Source organism: Leguminivora glycinivorella, chromosome 25 (assembly GCF_023078275.1).
Source record: "Leguminivora glycinivorella isolate SPB_JAAS2020 chromosome 25, LegGlyc_1.1, whole genome shotgun sequence".
Lineage (NCBI taxonomy): Eukaryota > Metazoa > Arthropoda > Insecta > Lepidoptera > Tortricidae > Leguminivora > Leguminivora glycinivorella.
Window position 1 is genome coordinate 7,939,817 of NC_062995.1, and position 20,395 is coordinate 7,960,211.

Consider the following 20,395-nt stretch of genomic DNA (forward strand, 5'->3'; position numbering starts at 1 on the left):
ACTTATTTTTGCCGGTGATTATACCTACTTTGTGAACTTATAGTAGGTACACAGTAATCCTACTTGTCAATATTGTCATGTCGAAACTTCAAAGAGTTCAAAGGGCCGTATTTTGGCCTACTAAAAAACATCGCACGATCCACGCGGACCACGCGTTTTCACAGAATATATAATACGTTATTTAAAATGATTAATTGTCATTAGTACCACTACCTACAAGGCTACTATCGAATGATCTGTACACCCCACATTGTTTATGGTCTCTATGAGACACTAACTCTATATATATCTGTGGTGAGCTGTCACTGCTCTCTTGATTCTCCTCCGCTGAGCCAACAATATGGCTCCCTTATTTTTATATTAAATCGTAGTTAATCCGTAATGCGAATATTATAATCTGACACACAATGTAATGTTTTCAATATATAAACAATATTAAAAACTGCATTGGCTGGATTTTGGGTGTTTCAATTAATCTCATGTAAGTACCAACATTCTTTATATTTCACATGTCGGCAGCGACGCAAATTCACTGCGCCCTTCGTCTGCTATTAGGTTATGGGCCCAGATATGAACGCTGCACGATTGGAAATTTGTAACCTGATTTGTTAACACCAAGACGGTTTAAGATTTTGAGGTTATACATGTGACACAAGATTTCTCTCCCCTCGAGTAATCTGATATATTTCCCAAATCCAGCCAATTCGCATTTATCAAGATGACTACACCAATGAAGAATACGGACCATAATATCCCTGTCGAAAAACTTGATGGCATCAACTCCTACGTCAACTGGAAATTTGCTATGCAAATGTTGCTGACCCTGGAGGGTCTATGGAAGTGCGTCGAGGGCACCAATGCCGATACGACCCTAGACAGCCGTGCTTTGGCTCGCATTTGCCTCTCCATCAAGCCCAATTTATACCAATATGTCAGAGATGCAAAGACTGCTAAGGAGGCTTGGAAGAAGCTGGCGGATACGTTCGAGCCAAAGGGCCTTTACAGGAAGGTACTTCTACTTAGACAGCTTCACAGGATTGAATACAAGCAGTATTCCAACATGTCAGAATACATAGAGGCTGTCATGCGGCTAGTACAACAGCTTGATGACATCGGGAAGACCATTGATGATGCTGAGGTTGCTGAGATACTGCTGTCTGGCCTACCTCAAGAGTTCGACAATCTTGTCTCAGGCTTGGAGACTGCCTGTTTAACCAGTAATTTGAAAAGTGAGGTTGTCCGTACGCGTCTGCTTCAGGAGGAGCACAGGCGCAACGGCGAGGAGAACTCCACGGCTTATTATGTTAAAAAGAAGAAGGGTGCCTTATTCTGCAAATACTGCAAAAGGAATGGACACACGGACAAAAGGTGCTTCAAGAAGAAAAAGGATGAGCAGAAGAATCCACACGAATCTATGTATGCTTGTGCGAATGCAGCCTTCAGTGAGGATTCCAAAGAGTTCATTCTGGATTCCGGCTCGACGTCCCATATGTGCTCAGACAAGGACCTTTTTAGTGAAACCCAAGGTAAAAGTTCTATTGTTTTTATTGCTAATGGTCAAAAACTAGTTAGTAGTAATACTGGTAGGGTTCCCATAACTTCTAGTATAAGCCTAAATAATGTTCTCCATGTGCCAGACCTCACTAGTAATTTGCTGTCAGTAGGACGTGTTGCAGACAGGGGATATACTGTCATTTTTAATAAGGATAACTGTCAAATATATAAAGAATGCAAAATCACAGGCAACCATGTTTTAACTGCTAGGAAAGAAAAAGGGTTGTATAAAGTTAAGGTGCAAGGGCGGCGTGTCCTTGAGGAGGAGTCTCTCAAGCCCATGCATAGGCAAGGGACAGAGAAGGCTCATGCTGCGTCAAGTGTGTCTATGGGCACATGGCATTCACGCCTTGGACATTTATCAGAAGAAGGTATGCGGATACTGGGTGATGGGAAACATTGCATGAATTTTCGATTTCAGGCTCAAGACATGCATGGTAGTTGCGAGTCGTGCTTGGCTGGGAAGATGCCTCGAGCTCCTTTCCCGGTCAGCACCAGCCGTGCTTCCCAACCGAACCAGCTCATACATTCAGATGTCATTGGCCCGATGCAAGTACGCTCATGGGGCAACGCACGCTACTTGCTAACCTTCACGGATGACCATACCCGGAAGACATGGGGATACTTGATGAAGAACAAATCTGAGGTGAGTTCCCATTTCATTAATTTCAAAAACCTAGTAGAGAAACAAAAGGACTTGCCAATTAAAGTGCTTCGCACTGATAATGGTACAGAGTATGTTAATCATAGACTCAGTAGTTATCTTCAGAAGCATGGCATTATTCACCAGACTACTGTACACTACTCGGCACAGCAAAATGCCAGAGCTGAGCGTGCAGGAAAAACTATATTTGATAAAGCAAGAGCAATGTTACAGGAATCTGGCCTTTGTAATCGCTACTGGGGAGAAAGCGTAATGTGCGCGATTTATTTGAAAAATAGGTCTCCTACCAGGGCTCTGTCGGGTGACATTCCTGAACGCTTATGGTCTGAATCTGAGATAGATGTTAGCCATTTACGCGTCTTTGGTTGTCTTGCTTATTCTTTAATTCCTAGTCAAAAACGTCGCAAGCTAGATGCAAAAGCAAAAGCGTACATTTTTGTGGGTTACGGTGAACATTGCAAAGGTTATCGTTTGAGTGATCCTGCCAATCCTCGTAACGTAATACTTTCAAGGACAGTATCTTTTATAGAAAATAAATTTCCTGGTAAAAATGACAGGTGTAAGGCAAAATGCGGAGATGATTTTTATTTTTATAATGTTGACATGAGCAATGGCAATTTTAATGTTAACAATTTTAATAATGTGGATAATTTAAATTCAAATAAATCTAGTCATGATGTTTTAAATGATGAAATAATTTTAAATAATGAAATGAATTTAAATAATAATGCCAATTTTAATAATGAAAGTGATAAATCTAACAAATCTTGCTCAACTAGCCCTCGTCAAATTTCAGATGCGGAGACGCTGACGCCACCTGCGTGGTCGCCGTTGTCTGAAAGATACTGTACTGGCGATGAAGGTGATGATGACGCGCGTGATGGGGACTATGTGCCGGAGGGCTCAGAGTCTTCGCTTCCTGCGTCATCACTTGATAGTAATGACAAAGGTAATGGAGCTTGTGTCCCACTGGACATTGTGTCTTCTGTGCCGGAGTCTTCTTCACCTGGTAAGGAGTCAATGTCGTCGGTCACTGCCGACGCATCTAACTCTCGCCCCGTACGTAGTACGAGAGGTACTGTACCGAGCAGATTTGACAGCTACGATTTATCCATGTTATCAACCATGGCTGACGGGTCATTAGATGAACCCTCGTCATATGAAGAAGCGGTCAACTCTCCAGAGAAGGATAGTTGGTGCGAGGCGATGCAAAGTGAGTACAGCTCTATGATCAAAAATAAAGTTTGGACGCTAGTTGATAGGCCCAAAAACGAAAATATTGTTAAGTGTAAATGGGTTTTTAAAAGGAAACTAGATGATTCAGGTAAAGATTCTAAGTTTAAAGCTAGACTGGTTGCTCGGGGCTTTAGTCAGAAAGAGGGGATAGATTTCACTGACACTTTTTCACCCGTAGTGAGGCACAGCACCTTGAGAATTTTATTTTCTTTAGCAACTGAATTAGAATTAGAAATTGATCATATAGATGTCACTACTGCATTTTTAAATGGAGAATTAAATGAACGAATTTTTATGGAACAACCATCAGGTTTTAAATCTAATGACAAAGTTTGTTTGTTAAATAAGAGTATATATGGCCTGAAGCAGGCAAGTAGGATGTGGAACGCAAAAATCCATTCAGTTTTGTCACAAAATAATTATATACAAAGTAAATGTGAACCTTGCATATATACTAAGAAAACTGAGACAGAATATGTAATTATAGCTCTGTATGTTGACGATTTCTATATTTTTCATAATAATTGTATTAAAAATGTTTTAAAACTTTTGCAAGATAATTTTGAAGTTCGTCATTTAGGTAAATTACAAAATTGTTTAGGTATGAATGTTTATAGGAAAAATGGCATAACTACATTAGATCAGTCAGCATACATAAGGCGTTTATTATTAAAGTATAATATGATGAATTGTAAGGCTGTTTCCACACCACTACCTGTAAATGTAAAATTTGAAAAATCAGAAAAAGCATGTATTGATGATGATGCATATAACTATAGGCAATTGTTGGGCAGTTTGATGTATTTAAGTGTTTGTACAAGACCTGATATATCATTTGCATGCAGCCAGTTAGGCATGTTTAGTAATTGTTTTGATGAAACTCACTGGCGCGCTGCAAAACGGGTTCTGCGTTATTTAGCTGGTACAATTGATTATAAACTGTACTTTACTAAAAGCAATAGTTTTGATATTAATGCTTACACAGACGCGGACTGGGCAAACGATATATCAGACCGTCGATCTTACACCGGGTTTGTCATAAAATTAGGCAATAATGTTATAAATTGGGAGGCCCGAAAGCAGCGTTGTATTGCTCTATCTAGCTGTGAATCGGAGTATATAGCTATTGCTGACGTTTGCAAAGACATTTGCTTTGTTAAAAGTTTCATTTCTGAAATTCTAGACAAAACTTGTAATGTAGTTGTATTTAACGACAGTCAAAGTGCACAAAAGTTGCTTCTTGTAAAAGATCACTCCCATAAAAGAACTAAGCACATAGATCTAAGATATCATTTTGTAAAAGATTTAGTTCAAAAGAAATACCTAAGTGTACAATATTTGCAAACTGACCATATGGTGGCAGATGTACTAACTAAGCCTTTATGTAGTCAAAAACATAACACCTTTGTGAAAGCATTAAATCTCAAACCGTAGTTTCTAAAATGTTTTGTTTTTGTGATGAACTGATGTTATTATGTAAAGTTATGCATCATTTACTGTTTTTATTCTTAGCATGCTATAATATAAGATTGTATGAAAGCTTGTTATATTTAAGCTCTACATAAATGTTCTTAACTAGAGTTACGTCAATATAGTAGAGCCATATTTAAATATAATATAATCCAATGTGATGTGTAAGGAGGAGTATCGAATGATCTGTACACCCCACATTGTTTATGGTCTCTATGAGACACTAACTCTATATATATCTGTGGTGAGCTGTCACTGCTCTCTTGATTCTCCTCCGCTGAGCCAACAATATGGCTCCCTTATTTTTATATTAAATCGTAGTTAATCCGTAATGCGAATATTATAATCTGACACACAATGTAATGTTTTCAATATATAAACAATATTAAAAACTGCATTGGCTGGATTTTGGGTGTTTCAATTAATCTCATGTAAGTACCAACATTCTTTATATTTCACATGTCGGCAGCGACGCAAATTCACTGCGCCCTTCGTCTGCTATTAGCTACGAACTACGATAAGACGATAAAATGTCCAAAACGAGTAAATCTTATTTTTGTAAACGATAAATCGGTCCACGAGTGTCGGTGATAACAAAATGGCTTATTATGTTTGCCTTGTGTTATGTCAGCAAGTGCCGCAAACCAGCGGCCCGTGTCTCGAAAGGTACAAGGTACAAGCCTTGTATTACAAGTGTGTTTCCATGACAACCCATACGATTTGACAGTTCGCGCACTTGTAATACAAGGCTTGTACCTTTCGAGAAACGGGCCCTGGGGATCGATTTTTGAATTTAGAACGCACGAATTCGCCGTTCGAAAGTCTGTAGAAAACGACGTAGTGCGATTATTTGAAAAAGGACGGCTAGTAATTTTAAATTAAAACTAGTGGTAGCGACCACAGAGTAGTAATAGAACAGAGGGAGTCTCACTGAAGACCGGCTGTGACCCAACAATGGCGGACGTTTTTTTTTAATGTTATTTTATGGCTTGGTGGCGACTTTTCAAGCCAGCAATGGCAGACGGTTTGCGATGTGCAAACACGATTTAAAATCAAAATAATTATAATTCAGGTCAAAAGAAAATCAATTCTTCACTTAATTTATCTAAATTTAATTATTTTAATGGAAACTTACAAATATCTTGTTTTTAACAAATAATAATGACTCAGTGCGCCGTGTGCAAACACTATTTAAAAAAAATACTGGTCACACTCTTGTTTTGCAGTTTGTTGGTTTACGATTATGAACATTAATTAATATTGTGATTATACGCATAATAACGCGATAAAGTATTAATTTATGCATGAAAAGTTGCTCCGTATTATTTTTTCTTTCGATTATTGTCATTTTTACACAATTTGACAACGCATGTAGGCATATTTTCTTATTTTTCTGGAGATGTTTTCGCCACGGGCGCCTCGATCCGACTAACGGGAGATTAGTGGATGAGGTCATAGACAAAGCTATCAATGTGGATGATGGAATCACAGGTTTTTCTTCGGAGTTATCCGTCCATAGAATTATAGGTTCATGGTAGCGACCACCCGTTTTCGATTCTGTTAGTAGAATTTAAATCGCTAGTAGTGGAGATATTATTGAACGAATTTCACGAAATCGAATAGCCGAGATTCAAAAATCGGCCCCCGGGTCTCATCGACGAACTTGCGACCATCTCCAACGCACTTTCGCCACTTCGTCCGCTTCTCCGCAAGCTTCTAGTATAGTCCATAGAGTTTGGAGTCATAATAATTTCCACAGAACCGAAGTTTGGTTTTTTTTAGTTCCTTGTGGGTGTATTTTTGACATACCTACTAAAAATATAGTAAAATATATTAGTGCAAAATGCGTTTTTTCGACCGCCAAAAGTTGTATAAAATAGTATACTATGAAAAAAAAAAACCTAAAATTTAATAATCGTCTCTGGTATCAACTTAATGGAGAATTAGGCAGCAAAAAAATTATAGCGTTGATGTTTAGCAAAAATATAAATATTTTCCACTATTTTGATAAAATAAAAACTGATAAAAATCATAAATTTGATGAAGGGGACAAGTGAATGTCAATGTCTAATATGACAAGTTGGAAAGAGACTTCCGCTAGTAACTCGTAACTTTCGAAGCACCAAATGAATGGGACTTGATTTCTAGTAGGCTACATACCAATGATAGCTGTTGAAATCTTCACTCTCAGACTGATAGCCTAACATACATAAAAACAAACAGACAGACGGACAGAGTCCCACCAGAAGGGTTCTTTTTGTACCTTTTTGCTACGGAACCCTAAAAAAGGGAGCCACAACCGAAGAGGTATTGAATCTCCTTCTGGGTAAAGAAGTGTGTTAAAAATTGGCAATAAATTACGAAATCATAGATTTGGACCGATTCTGACCTTTACACAGTTTTCGTATACTTTAAGCAACGAAACATGTATTACTGTAGTTTTTGATGACCGGTCTGGGGATCGATATTTGAATTTCGAACGCACGAATTCTTCGTTCAAAAGTCTGTGGAAAACGACGTAATGCTATTTTTGAAAAAGGACGGCTAGTAATTTTAAAACTAGTAGTAATAATGACCACCCGTTTTCGATTCTGTTAGTAGAATTTAAATCGCTAGTAGTCGAGATATTATGGAATTATTATGGAAAGAATTTCACGAAATCGAATGGCCGTCGAGATTCAAAAATCGGCCACCTAGAAGTGGCAAATATCATTCTCACCAATATTTTTGCGTGTTTTTAATTTATTTTAAGAACAAATGACATAATTTCTTTACCCATTTCAATAATTATCATGATATCACTTCAATCTTAGACATTTTGAATAAAATAATTTTGTAGGCATCATCAGTGTAGTTATGATAGTACATTTAATAGGTGGCGCTAACAATAGGGAGGTATGATATACTATTCAATATACTCTATGGGTATGATGATTGTCAATCCTTTATAAATCATCCTTAGGTGCATTGGGGTAATTCGGAAGTCGCCTAATTTCGAAAGTCACATAAATAATGTAAAATACCTACCCTATAATGGACGGTGATGCCATTAAGGACAAAAAAACACAAATCCTTAAAAATAAGTATCTAAAATTAGTTTCTAAAAACTGACGGCAATGCAATATAAACAAGAGTTGTATAAAAGTATAAACAATAGAGCTGCTTAATTTTGAAGTTTCAATTAATTCTGTTATTTCTGAAGGATTTGGTGACAACACAAAATTCACCAGTTTACTGAAAAAAATATCAAGACGAATTCTTAGTAATGTTGCTAAGAGAGTTGAGTTCATGTATAAAATAATAAAAAAATAATACTCGGTGTAAACTTGAATGAGTTTTACTTACTGCATTAAGCATGAGATAAGGTATAGAACATACTAGTTTGTTGCTCCAAAGATATAAAGAAATAGCGTTATTCTGCGAGTGTCCATTACTGGAACCGAAAAACTGCGTACCTATACCTACTATGTTGGACAAGGAACAATTTACAAAACCAAAATTTACAAGAAACAATCCTATGTTAAAATAACCCAAACTAATTTTATTTATGGTATATAAAATCAGCTCATTGAGTATCAGTTGGCTTTAAAAGTAAAATTTTAAACTTATTTCACTGTCTTTAATGGGGGATCCATTACTGGAGAACTGCCGTCCATAATTGGAGAAAAAACACCTAGTTTTAATTTGTTAACTATGAAGAAACCAATAGTAGTATATTCTGCAATACGCTTGAAATGTAAAAGAAGGATAGGAAATTCAAGATTTAACATGATTAGCGGTAGAATTTTTAAATTTATCAGTGAAATATCAAAAACAGACGAAATTTTTTCTTAAACTGTCCATGATTGGGTCTGTTACCTTATCACCATTGTTTCCATCATATCAAGATTCCCCTTTCGAAATTACCCGAGTATTTCTGTGCTTCGAAATTACCCTAATGCATCCGTAGTGTTCTATTGAACGCGTGGGAATATTATTGATTTACCGGTAAAGTGTCGAAGGCCAGGGTATTCCTATCGGTGACAATGCATCATCACTATCACTATCACTATCACTACATAGTATAAAACAAAGTCGCTTTCTCTGTCCCTATGTCCCTATGTATGCTTAAATCTTTAAAACTACGCAACGGATTTTGATGCGGTTTTTTTTAATAGATAGAGTGATTGTAGAGGAAGGTTTACATGTAGGTATAGTACCCGTGCGAAGCCGGGGCGGGTCGCTAGTTATTTATAAGGGGTTGTTTTCACCTACTTATAGGTACAGTTGGACACAAATGAAGAGGTTTTAAATACAGTATGAAAATAACCGAACCACAAAATTAAAATTTTGAGAGAAACCCCTACATAGTGGACCGATTTCCATGAAACAGGACAAATTTAAACGACGGGGTGTTACAAGTTTGTCTGTCTGTGGCATCATAGCTCCCGAACGGATGAACCGATTTAGATTTAGTTTTTATTTTATTTGAAAGATGAATTAGTCGGGAGTGTCCTTAGCCATGTTTCATGGAAATCGGTCTCTACGCCAGGGATTTTTTTTTCAAAATTTTAATTGGACAGGTAAAGTTTTTTGAAGATCTTAGGGACCATCCACACTCATAAGACGCATGTCTTGCGGCGCGCAACGGACGTCTAAGTGGTCACACAAAACTGACAGCGAGTTAATTCTTGTTAACAACTTCGCTAATTGGGCGTCCCAAATTCTGAAAATACCCTAAATCCGAGAGTCAGACTGTAAACCTAGGTTTACACACATTTTACGAATAAAGCTACTCTTACTAAGAAACTTAAATGCGTTAGGGAAAACCCGGATAACAGCCAAGGTCACGTTCTTGACGATGATCCATTTACCGAGAGAAAGATTTTCCTTAGCATTCATTTACTAGAATTTTAGATTCATCGCCATCATCATCATATCAGCCCTTTATCACCTGCTGAGCATAGGCCTCTCTTCTAGTACGCCACTTGTCCCGGTCCTGAGCTAGTCTCATCCAGTAGTCAATTTTCGGATCCAGTTGTGGTTTTCAAATTTTCCGGATGACTCGTCCACCCCCAAGCTTTTCTTTGCCAAATATTAGCTATATCGTATAACAAAACTGGATTTGCAGATTTATTTTCTGATTATGTTTGGCTATTGAAAGTAGCAAACGAGTATCTTGCCGTGATGTCTTTGACGAAAACATAATTACAGCAGATAAAGTTAACGGATTTCTAGCAAAAAAATAGTTGTGGACAACATCTTTACACAATATGAACGTAATATATATATATATATATTTCTCAAAAACTTGGATTTTGAATCCTTTTTTGAATAAGTCACTGGGCTAACGGATGCCAAGCATCTTACATCTGTGAGCGGTCAACATTCTGTTAACATTTTAGTCCATCTGCATGCCATCACTCTGTCTAATAGCAACGTGTCCCGCCCAACTCCATTTTAGTTTGGTAATGACGAAACCCACGTCTTGCACCTTGGTGCGACGACGGATCTCGGCATTCCTCACCCGGTCTTGAATCTTGATTGATACCGAGATTACCGAGCATGGCACGCTCCATGACTTTCTGTGTAACTCGGATCTTATGCACAGCCTTTTTAGTGAGCGTCCATGTTTCGGCACCGTAGGTCATGGTGGGCAGGACACATTGGTTAAAGAGGCGACGAGTCTTCAGGCATTGTGGAATGTTGAATGAATTTTAGATTAGGAAAACGTACTTACTCGTAAGTATTGAACTAAATGTAAACAAAATCTACCCTAAATATGCGCCATAAGCCACTTGACGGTAAAGTACCTAAAGGAGAAAATATACGGGCACACAAAAAGCAAATCGAATTACACATGACCTATGCCGTTGCTCTGGAAAATAAATAAATAACAGACGGATACTTTTATCAATCACTTTTTTTGTTGCCTCCGTAAGTGTAGGTATTCATTCATTCAACCATTCATTAGTTCATTACCAGCGGCCTTGGAACGGATAACTATTAATCAAATGAGAAAAACTGCCACAATTTGGCGTTTGATTCTTTTTTACTACAAATGAAACTCTATAGTGACTCTATACTGGCGAAATCTGCAAAATATTTAATCGACTAACTACTTTATCTAGCAAAATTAACTTAAATTTACGTATAAGCTGGGAATCGAACCCGGGTCTTCAGCTTCCGGGGCTAACGTGAGCACCTCTTAGCGCGCTAAACTTACGTGCCACTACTTGTACAAGTTGTACAATGCTAGCTCTGTCCATAGAGTACTAATATGTATTCTGTGCCATAGAGGATTAAGCAAGGAAAGAGTTGTAACTCCATACATCAGTAAATGCAAGTTATTTGTAGTGACATCTAACGTCATCCACGCGTCAACTAGCGTAAATTATCAGTACTGCTACTTGTCAATAGCTGTCACGGCGAACAAAAAGCCTAATGCTCAACAATTTTTAGCTAATATTATAATACTATTAATCAGTACTCTGTTTTCAATTCCTTCTGCTTGTAATATAAGTTGTAAACTGTTTATATGTTGTATATAAGTAAACTGTTTATATGTTGTATATAACTTGTAATATAAGTTGTAAACTATTTAATATAACATTTTTGGCAGACGCGACACTGTTGGCACCTAGTGTCGAGTAGTGGTACTAATAATGTACGCTGTCTGACCGTTTTTAGTTAAGCAGCTTTTGCGGCCTAACAATTTACACCAAATTACTAACAATTTGCACATATGAGTTATCACTTATTTTATTTATACACACACTCGGCTCTAGTTAGTTTTTTTATTATAAATGGGCTTACTCTTGGCCACAGACTAGCCAAAGGCAAAGACGTGGCCTACGATAAACATGTATCCGATATCGGATCTGGCCCTGGGGGCCGATTTTTTAATCTCGGCCATTCGATTTCGTGAAATTCGTTCAATAATATCTCCACTACCAGCGATTTCAATTCTACTAACAGAATCGAAAGCGAGTGGTCATTACCACTAGTTTTAAAACTACTAGCCGTCCTTTTTCAAAAATAGCATTACGTCGTTTTCCACAGACTTTCGAACGGCGAATTCCTGCGTTCGAAATTCAAAAACGCGACGCGAAACGCCACCGAAACGCCGCAGAAATGTAGTCTGGCTCTGTCACGCCAATACGCAAGAGCGATAGAGCGATAGCTACGAAAGAGATATTATCGTGAGCGTTTCGTGAGCGTTTGTGCATTCGACTACGCACACTGATAATGTGAAAACGCTATCTATCGAGTAATGTTTTCTTAAATGTCAAGTAAGTAATGGCAAAGACATATGTAACTCCGTTTAGACAGTTACAGTCTAAGAAATAAACGTACCTTAGAACCATACGGTACGGTGGCCTAGATGGCGTTACACCTTTGGGGGACGCTCGGCTAGATGGCGGTAATATTAATAATTGACATTTTAACACATATCAGGTTAAGAATATGGGCTAAATTGCCAAATCTGAGGTTCAAAAGTTTTAAGCCCGTGTCGAGAGATGGCAGTCTATGCACTGTGAATACATATTTTACTTTGACAGTAACTCTCTATAATACTTGATCCTCTTTGGTAATGTAATGGTAATGATAAGTACTCGTACTATATATTCTGTGGTAATGGAAGAGGCTTCGTCGCTAAGGCCGGCAACAGACAGTCTTAGGGAGGGCGCACACGGGGGCGACAGTCGCTCGACGACTTTTTTGTCTCTGTCGTCACCCCTTGCGACAGTCTCCGAGGTGCGCACACGGGAACGACAGCGACGTAACCACAGACTACTAAAAAGCTATTACCATAGACTAATTCTATTATCTTTGGATATTTCGGATGCAACTTTTTCTTTTTTCATGAAATTGAGAGCCTATCTAAAATAATTTTTTGGTACTTCAGGATGAGTGTTTAAAAGTTTTGATGATTTTACAACCCGGCATCGTTTTTTCTTAATATTGTCGGAATATTCTTTTAAATTCTTGTCATATAAAATCAGTCTTTCCTCTACTTCTTCAATTAAAAGACAGATATCAATGTCGTCTTCAACAATCTGCATTTAAAATTATGTTTTTTTTTCGAATAACTGGCATCATTGACAACCGACCGACGACTGTTTTGTCGCCGTGTGCGCACTTGCATTGAAACCCATAGGGAAGGAGACAGTTGCGTCGCAGGCCTGTCGTCGACCCCTGCGACAAAAAAGTTGCATCGCAACGTGTGCGCACCTTCATACTAGCCCATAGACCGAGCGACGGAGACAAAACTGTTGCGTCGCCCGTCTGCGCCCTCCCTTAAAAATTCATAATCTTAAAAAAAAATTGTATGCAAACTGACAGTTCAAACTAACACTGACAGATCTGTCAGTGTCATTTTGCATACAAATCTTTTCTAAGATTATGAATTTTTAAGACTGTCTGTTGCCGGCCTAATAGATCTAACAAACTAACCAGGGCAAAACTGCAAGTCAGTAAACTATGTATCAAAACTATCAAATAAGTGATAATACGTGCAAATCATTACTTGTTTGACGATTTCACGGAAAATTGTAAGGTGGGGCAATTAGGATAGGGGCAAATTACAACTACCTATAGGTACTCGATTTATTTCATGTTTTGCATATGGTAGATGTTTTCAGTGGATACATATAGGGCTCAAGTGCAAAACATGAAAAAAAATCGCTCAGTTGAAAATTGAGGTTATATATATTGTTTAACAATAGTAGGGGAGCCCAAGAGCAGATTTTTGTCATTACTCGAACTTGCCACTGATAAATTTATATGATATCTTGCCATTGTACAATAGAGTACCTAACTGTCTTGTTCAGATACACGTACATAAATATGTGAACACGAGTCTAAATAACCACAAAATTAAAATTTTGAAAAAAAAAAAACCCTACATAGTGGACCGATTTTCATGAGACATGGTGCATGGCTAGAACACTTCCGATTAATTCAGCATTCAAACAAAAAAAAAACTAAATCGGTTCCACCGTTCTGGAGCTGCTGCCACGATGCACACAGACAGACAGACAGTCAAACTTATAACAAACTTAAATAGGAGGTATAAATCTTTATTTACATGCACATATTTACATAATTATATAAGAAACTAAGACTAAACTTAAAAGCTAGCTAATGTTTATAATATGCCCCATTATACCAAGGATACTGGCGACATTTCCTCGCTGTATCGCAATGCTAAAACGTTGTGCGAGGAACTCGCCAGCTCTTCGGTCACCAATTACCTCAACCAGACATTTCGCGACTTCAAGGAGGAGGTTAGTTAAAAACATAGTTATACTCGATTGTCCCGTTTAAAATATTGCAATTTTTATGGGAATGTAAGCCAACTGCCACGTAGGCGTGTAATTCCCATATTTAATATAAATTATATAGAGCGCCAACAAACTGGTTTTTAATTTAATTTTGGCGCATTATAATGAATGTTTGCATAAGTGTAATTGTTTATTATGAATATCAATAAATATAATATGAATAATAATAATACCTGTTTGAATTTCTCGGAATGACGCCATTAATTAAACGATACTTAATAAGTTAGTAATAGTCGTATAGTCAGCCAATATACTTTATTTTCCTCAATTATACAACTTCATCATCATCATCCTCCTTGTGTTATCCCGGCATTTGCCACGGCTCATGGGAGCCTGGGGTCCGCTTTGACAACTAATCCCAAGATTTGGCGTAGGCACTAGTTTTTACGAAAAGCGACTGCCATCTGACTTTGGTAATGATAAGTTCAAATCTTTAAGTGTTTGTGTTTTGCTCGACGCAAAAATGACGGGGTGTTATACGTTTGACGTGTTTGTCTGTCTGTGAACCGATTTAGATTTAGTTTTTTTTTGTTTAAAAGCTGAATTAGTCGGGAGTGTTCTTAGCAATGTTTCAGTCGGTCTAGTATGTCGGGGTTTTTTCAAAATTTTAATTCTGTGGTTAGGTTATAAATCATAATTTTGATTGATACAAGTTTTATAGGTAGATTTAGTTTAGTTATAGTTTAATTTATTAGTTCATAGTGTATTTAAGTATGTATTTATCTATTTAAGTATGTATATCGTTTAATTTATTAGTTCATAGTGTATTTAATAGTACAAGCTTTGCTTAGTTTGGGGCTAAGTTGATCCGTGTAAGGTGTCCCCAATATTTATTTTTTATTTATTTTATTTATTTATTTGTTAGTTGTTAGCAGATTGTAACTATCGTCTTGATATTGCGTTTTAAAACATTAAGCTTGAAGATTTAAATCCAAAGAGAAGTAAAAGTTCGGTAGACTGATCGTTAGTGGGCGTTTTATTCTTACGTACCTATTAATAGAAAGTTTCGCAAGTAGGTAATTTCTCAAAATACAAAAACCATTAAGGCCCACTTGCACCAACCACTTAACTCAGGGTTAGTGGGCTGTCAACTGTCAAATTCCATATAAAATGGTGGGTTAACCCTCCATCTTCGTTGGTGCAAGTGGCCCTACCTAAGAGCCTAACATAGCATTAGCTGTACTTAATAAAAACGACGTAAAAAATATTTAATGCTGTATTTCTACTTTAATTTTGATTTTTTACATTTTATTTAATTATAACATGTGTCAAGGGAGCAAAATAAGGAGTTTTTATTGAATCCTGAACAAAGCATAAAACAGAATCCTAATTCCTGAATGTAGTAATAGTAGTAATAGATCCAAAACGAGCAAGTTGCAGTTCATAGGACAAAATTTTCTGCACATTTTTTATATAAAATAATAAGTATTTTGGAAGTACCTTATGAAAAAATGAATGTGGATAAAGGTAAAATAAAATAAAAAAAATATTTGGCTCTTATTTCCTTATACATAATAATATATAACCTACATAATAAAGTACTAAACAGTTTAGAAGGTTGACAGTTACTGTCAACGTTCTAAATGTTCTAATATACTTTATCGACAGATTTTTTAATTTTATAACGTAGTGAATTTTATTTTATAAGCACCTAAATGAGTAAAATATCGTTGACATACCACACGGTTAACACGGAACAATAAACAGTCAAATAGATAGACGTATAATGATAAAATAAATATGAAATAAGAGTTCCGTGTTCACGTTTTTACGTACTTATATCTTCATACTAAGAATCGTACCTTGATTTTTAGCGCCACCTATTAAATACTATCATAACTACACTGATGATGCCTACAAATTTTTAACCGACTTCAAAAAAAGGAAGAGGTTCTCAATTCGACAGTTTTTTTTTTCAAAATGTGTATTTGACGTGATATCATGATTTTAAAATAAAGAAATATGTCATTTGTTCTTATAAACCATAAAAACAAGTAAATTTATTTGGGGAAAATATGATTTTGGCCACTTCCAGGCTGCGAACAGCGCCATCTAGTTTTAAGCCTAAAATGCCCATAATTTTCAGAGGTACGCTTTTTTGTATGGGCTTTGTCGGTTCAGTAGTAAATCGTTCTTGATTTTTAGCATACCTACTTCCTATACAGTGTGGAAAAATCGAATGCCACATCAATGCCTCAGTCGGGACTCGAACCGGTCAAATGTGACAATAAATAACGTGCCTTATTTTATGATGCAGATTGAAAAGGTTACTGATAAGGTTCATTTTTCTCTAAATAACAAATACAATCAGAATAACGGAAGGCCATGAAAATTTGGCACATTATTTGGCACGTTATTTTTTGTCACATTTGATCGGTTCGAGTTAGGTCGACTGAGGCAAGCGATTTTTCATAAATCCTTAAATGCAGAATTTATTGTTTTTAAAAACAGAGGAAAGTCTCCCTTACACAAAATGTGCTATTTACAATATTTAAGGTAGTTGCCATCCATGTGACATTCGATTTTTCCACCCTGTATACTCATAGATATTATTTATATCGTATTTTAATGTTGGAAGTGTAATTTTTGTTTAAGTATACTTATATGACCCTAATATTTTTTTATATCGTGAATCGTGACCAAATCGTGACATAACAAAATAACAAATCAAGTGAACGCATAATATATACTCTTATTACTCTTACATCAAAACTTATGATTGACATATTAATATTACACATTAGATTTCCTACTCTAATACAATAACCGTTAAGTCTATGTCACATAAATAACGTCCATCTTTTTAAGCGTTGCGTAGTTATTTAAATATCGACTTTCCCTTTTAGTAAAAAAGTAACCTAATGTTCATTGCTTTAAAGTACTTATTTACTATATATTTACTTATCACATGTTGCGTCTCGCTTCTCTTAACAAAAATATGTTTTATTGCGTAACAATATCGGCCTATTTCAAAGATTGATTATCAACCTTATGCAGTCAAAAAAGGGTTCATTTTGATAAACACTTCCATGCAGTTATCACGTTTTGTTTACTGTTTAAATGAATTGTCAAATTTAAGTGCTAATTTGAGCTCAAATCAAGGCTTTTTATGTCGCAGAAAAAACATGTGATGTGCACACGGAACTAACGATATAATACATATGATCATAGTATAATAAACATTATAAATAAAATACGTTGAAATATAATGAATATTTAAACATTATCTTATTATAATAAAAAAAATCTGGCTCCCATCTATACTTACACTTAATTGAAAATCCGAAAAATCACAACACAACACCAATAAAGCACCTCCGGAAAGTTTAGAAAAAAGTTAAATTCGAAAAAGTAAACACTGAGGTAACGCGACCGAATTCAAAAGTCGCGGTTGGACAGCGGGGCGTTAAGCAGGCAGTTGCTTCGCGATTTGGTCGGGTTACGATGACGAAAAACACAATCGTGCGAACGGCAGGACAGAGACTGACTGGAACATGGCGGGCGATGACGTAAAGGCTATTTGTACAATTAACGCGATGATAATACTATCTGCTTTAAGAAGCGTTGATACCGTATTGATAAAGCAAAGTGTCTGCGATTTGAGAACTGCGAATATAAAATAATATATCAGTTAAGTACATTGTGATTTGGGGCGTAATATTTTAACTATAGTTGTGATTCAAGTCATTAAATCATAGTCATTTATAAATACTTGATCCAAGTTGTTGGCTTGGCATGTGATGAAGAGTACCTATTGCTAAGTATGTCAGATATACATAATATATGTAGATACTCAACGGACCTTTAATTCTAACGATAACAAAAAAACCTACGCAAGTGCATCTTAGGCATAAATAGGCTAGTTTCCTATAATTTTTTGAATATTGTATAACTAGCTTTATTAATAGTGTGTGAACCTGCCTTAGAAATCTATATTATTTGTGGTCATTGTTCGTTAATATTTCTTGTAAGTGGGTAGCTTTTGCACATTTTAATTTTTCCTCAGTCACCCGTTGACCACGAACGCTGTAAAGAGTTCGAAACGTCGGGATGTATTTTAAATTCATTATACGCGATTTAATCCGTTTCCATAGTTTTATTTCATTAGTTTCCTATACTTAAAATAAAATATTTTATGCAGTGCACGAAATAAAACACCACATAATTAGAAGAATAATATGGACAGTAGTTATGTTTAAACATAATTTCTATTTAATAAGTCAAAGAGAAAGATGTAAAGTAAATGAATTGACCGTGACGTCACTCCTCAGTATTTCATAGTAATTTCATATTAGCAAATCGTTTTGACATTTCTTAAAAAGAAGCTGATTTGACTAGTAGGAAACTAGCCTATTACTACGCCAGGACATACAAGTCGAGAAGACGCTATGTATCCTTTTTCTGCAAATAAAATATTTCTATGTCTACGAGTTATGTTTTAAGACGATACAGGAGGGGTCAATAGGGATGACGACTACATACATAAAAAAATGCCATTCTGTTTAGTCCGTCTGTTAGATCGTCCAAAAATACTGAACACATATTTTTGCTTTTTCTAATTATAAAAAAATACAAAGATCTAAAGCATCAAAGTTCCGGAGTAGGGGCTTGTGACGTCACTTCTAAGTAAAAAATGTACCTAGGCGTGACGTCACGCGAAACTTCAACGCACTGTACCGTCGTCATTTTTCGTTTACGAGAAAAAATTAAAAAATACGTGTCTAAGATTCTTTGATAATCTAACTCACGGACTAATTAGTTTTTTCAGTCGTCTCGCGTATTTTCTATATAAACGCTTTCGAGTATTTCCTATCTGGTTTATGAAGATAGAGCAATGATTTTTGCAACACAGATTAGTATTACTTTTATCTGTGTCGGACCGTTTTAATTTTTTTGACATTCTTTTTTTTTTTAAACGAAGAACGCAGGTTCATGTTGTCGCCAAGCACGGCTTGGCTAGTAGATAACCTTCGCTGGAATTGTATTAGATATTTGTAGAGTTGCCAGATGGTAGGGATTTGCCGGGATTTTCCCGAATTTTTGCATTGTGTCACGACTCACGATAAATTAAAAAAAAAAACAAGAAAAACATTTGCAAATACAACAAGACAAGTGTTGTTGCTGCGTCGCTCGGAAGAAATGTCATTCAATTTAGTAAATCACATAAAATAGGAGTCGATTATCGTTCAAAAATGTTTTGCTTGGCAGAAAAGCAAGCGTCTGAAACACACGTGGGCGATTCTCAGAGATGACGTTCGGTGCCTGATTTCGGTGCCGATTTTTATTTACTACTTTTTTGATATGTCAGTCAATTTACTAAAATCTAGCCTAAATATAAAAAATATTGGTGGTGGAGGCCTCCATTAGAACCTTATAGTTTTTGAGAAATCATAAATTTTAAAATCACCGAAATTATGTATGGGCACTGTAATCAATTTTCACCACCGAATTCATTTATTTACACATTAGTCCACATTTCAACTTTATTTATAACTTATTATTCAATTTATTGATATTTTCATGTTAATTCGATGACAGTTTATGTAAAAAGGTTAATAATAGCGCAATTTTACTAAGTTTAACATGATAATATCCTGATCATTATCTAGTAGTGAATTTTGTACCCATAGTACTACTATATTTGCTTACAAACATAGTTTTATGTTTTTATAAAGTATATCCTACTCTTTAAGTATGAAATTATAGAATATAATGTTCAATAGACCAGTTTACAACGTGGCAATCGAAGTCGGTGGCCAATTTTTTTGATATCGGTGGTCAAAAAATCCACCGAAACCACGGAAATCAACACCACTGATCAATATCAAATTTTATCGCTTTTTGGAGATAACTGCAATAGCATGCATGATACAGAGGAGGTGTCATAATGACGAAATAACATCCTTTCAAGGATTCATAAGTATCTTGCATAACGACAAATGCATTAAAACCGTGGGAGTAAATTGAACCACCGAATCTTAAAAAACATGAGACCAAACCCACCGAATGACTGAGAAACCTTTAAAAAGTCCCCTTTATAAAACGGTACCGCATCTCTTCTACTCTGAATGGTTAAAACATACTATACCTAATTGTGCCACTGCCTCCCTGATCTATTAATTTGTAAGAGTACCGTCATGTTTAA

General features: G+C 36.1%; 1 protein-coding gene across 1 annotated transcript in view; it reads right to left on the minus strand.

Moving 5' to 3' along the window:
* LOC125239187 (segmentation protein cap'n'collar-like) overlaps positions 1 to 17,738 on the minus strand; it is a 252,847-nt gene extending 235,109 nt beyond the window's left edge. Inside the window, exon 1 of the mRNA XM_048146705.1 lies at positions 17,519 to 17,738. The gene's annotated coding sequence lies outside the window, so the exon portion shown is untranslated. The remainder of the gene's footprint in view (positions 1 to 17,518) is intronic.
* Positions 17,739 to 20,395: the final 2,657 nt, after the last annotated feature.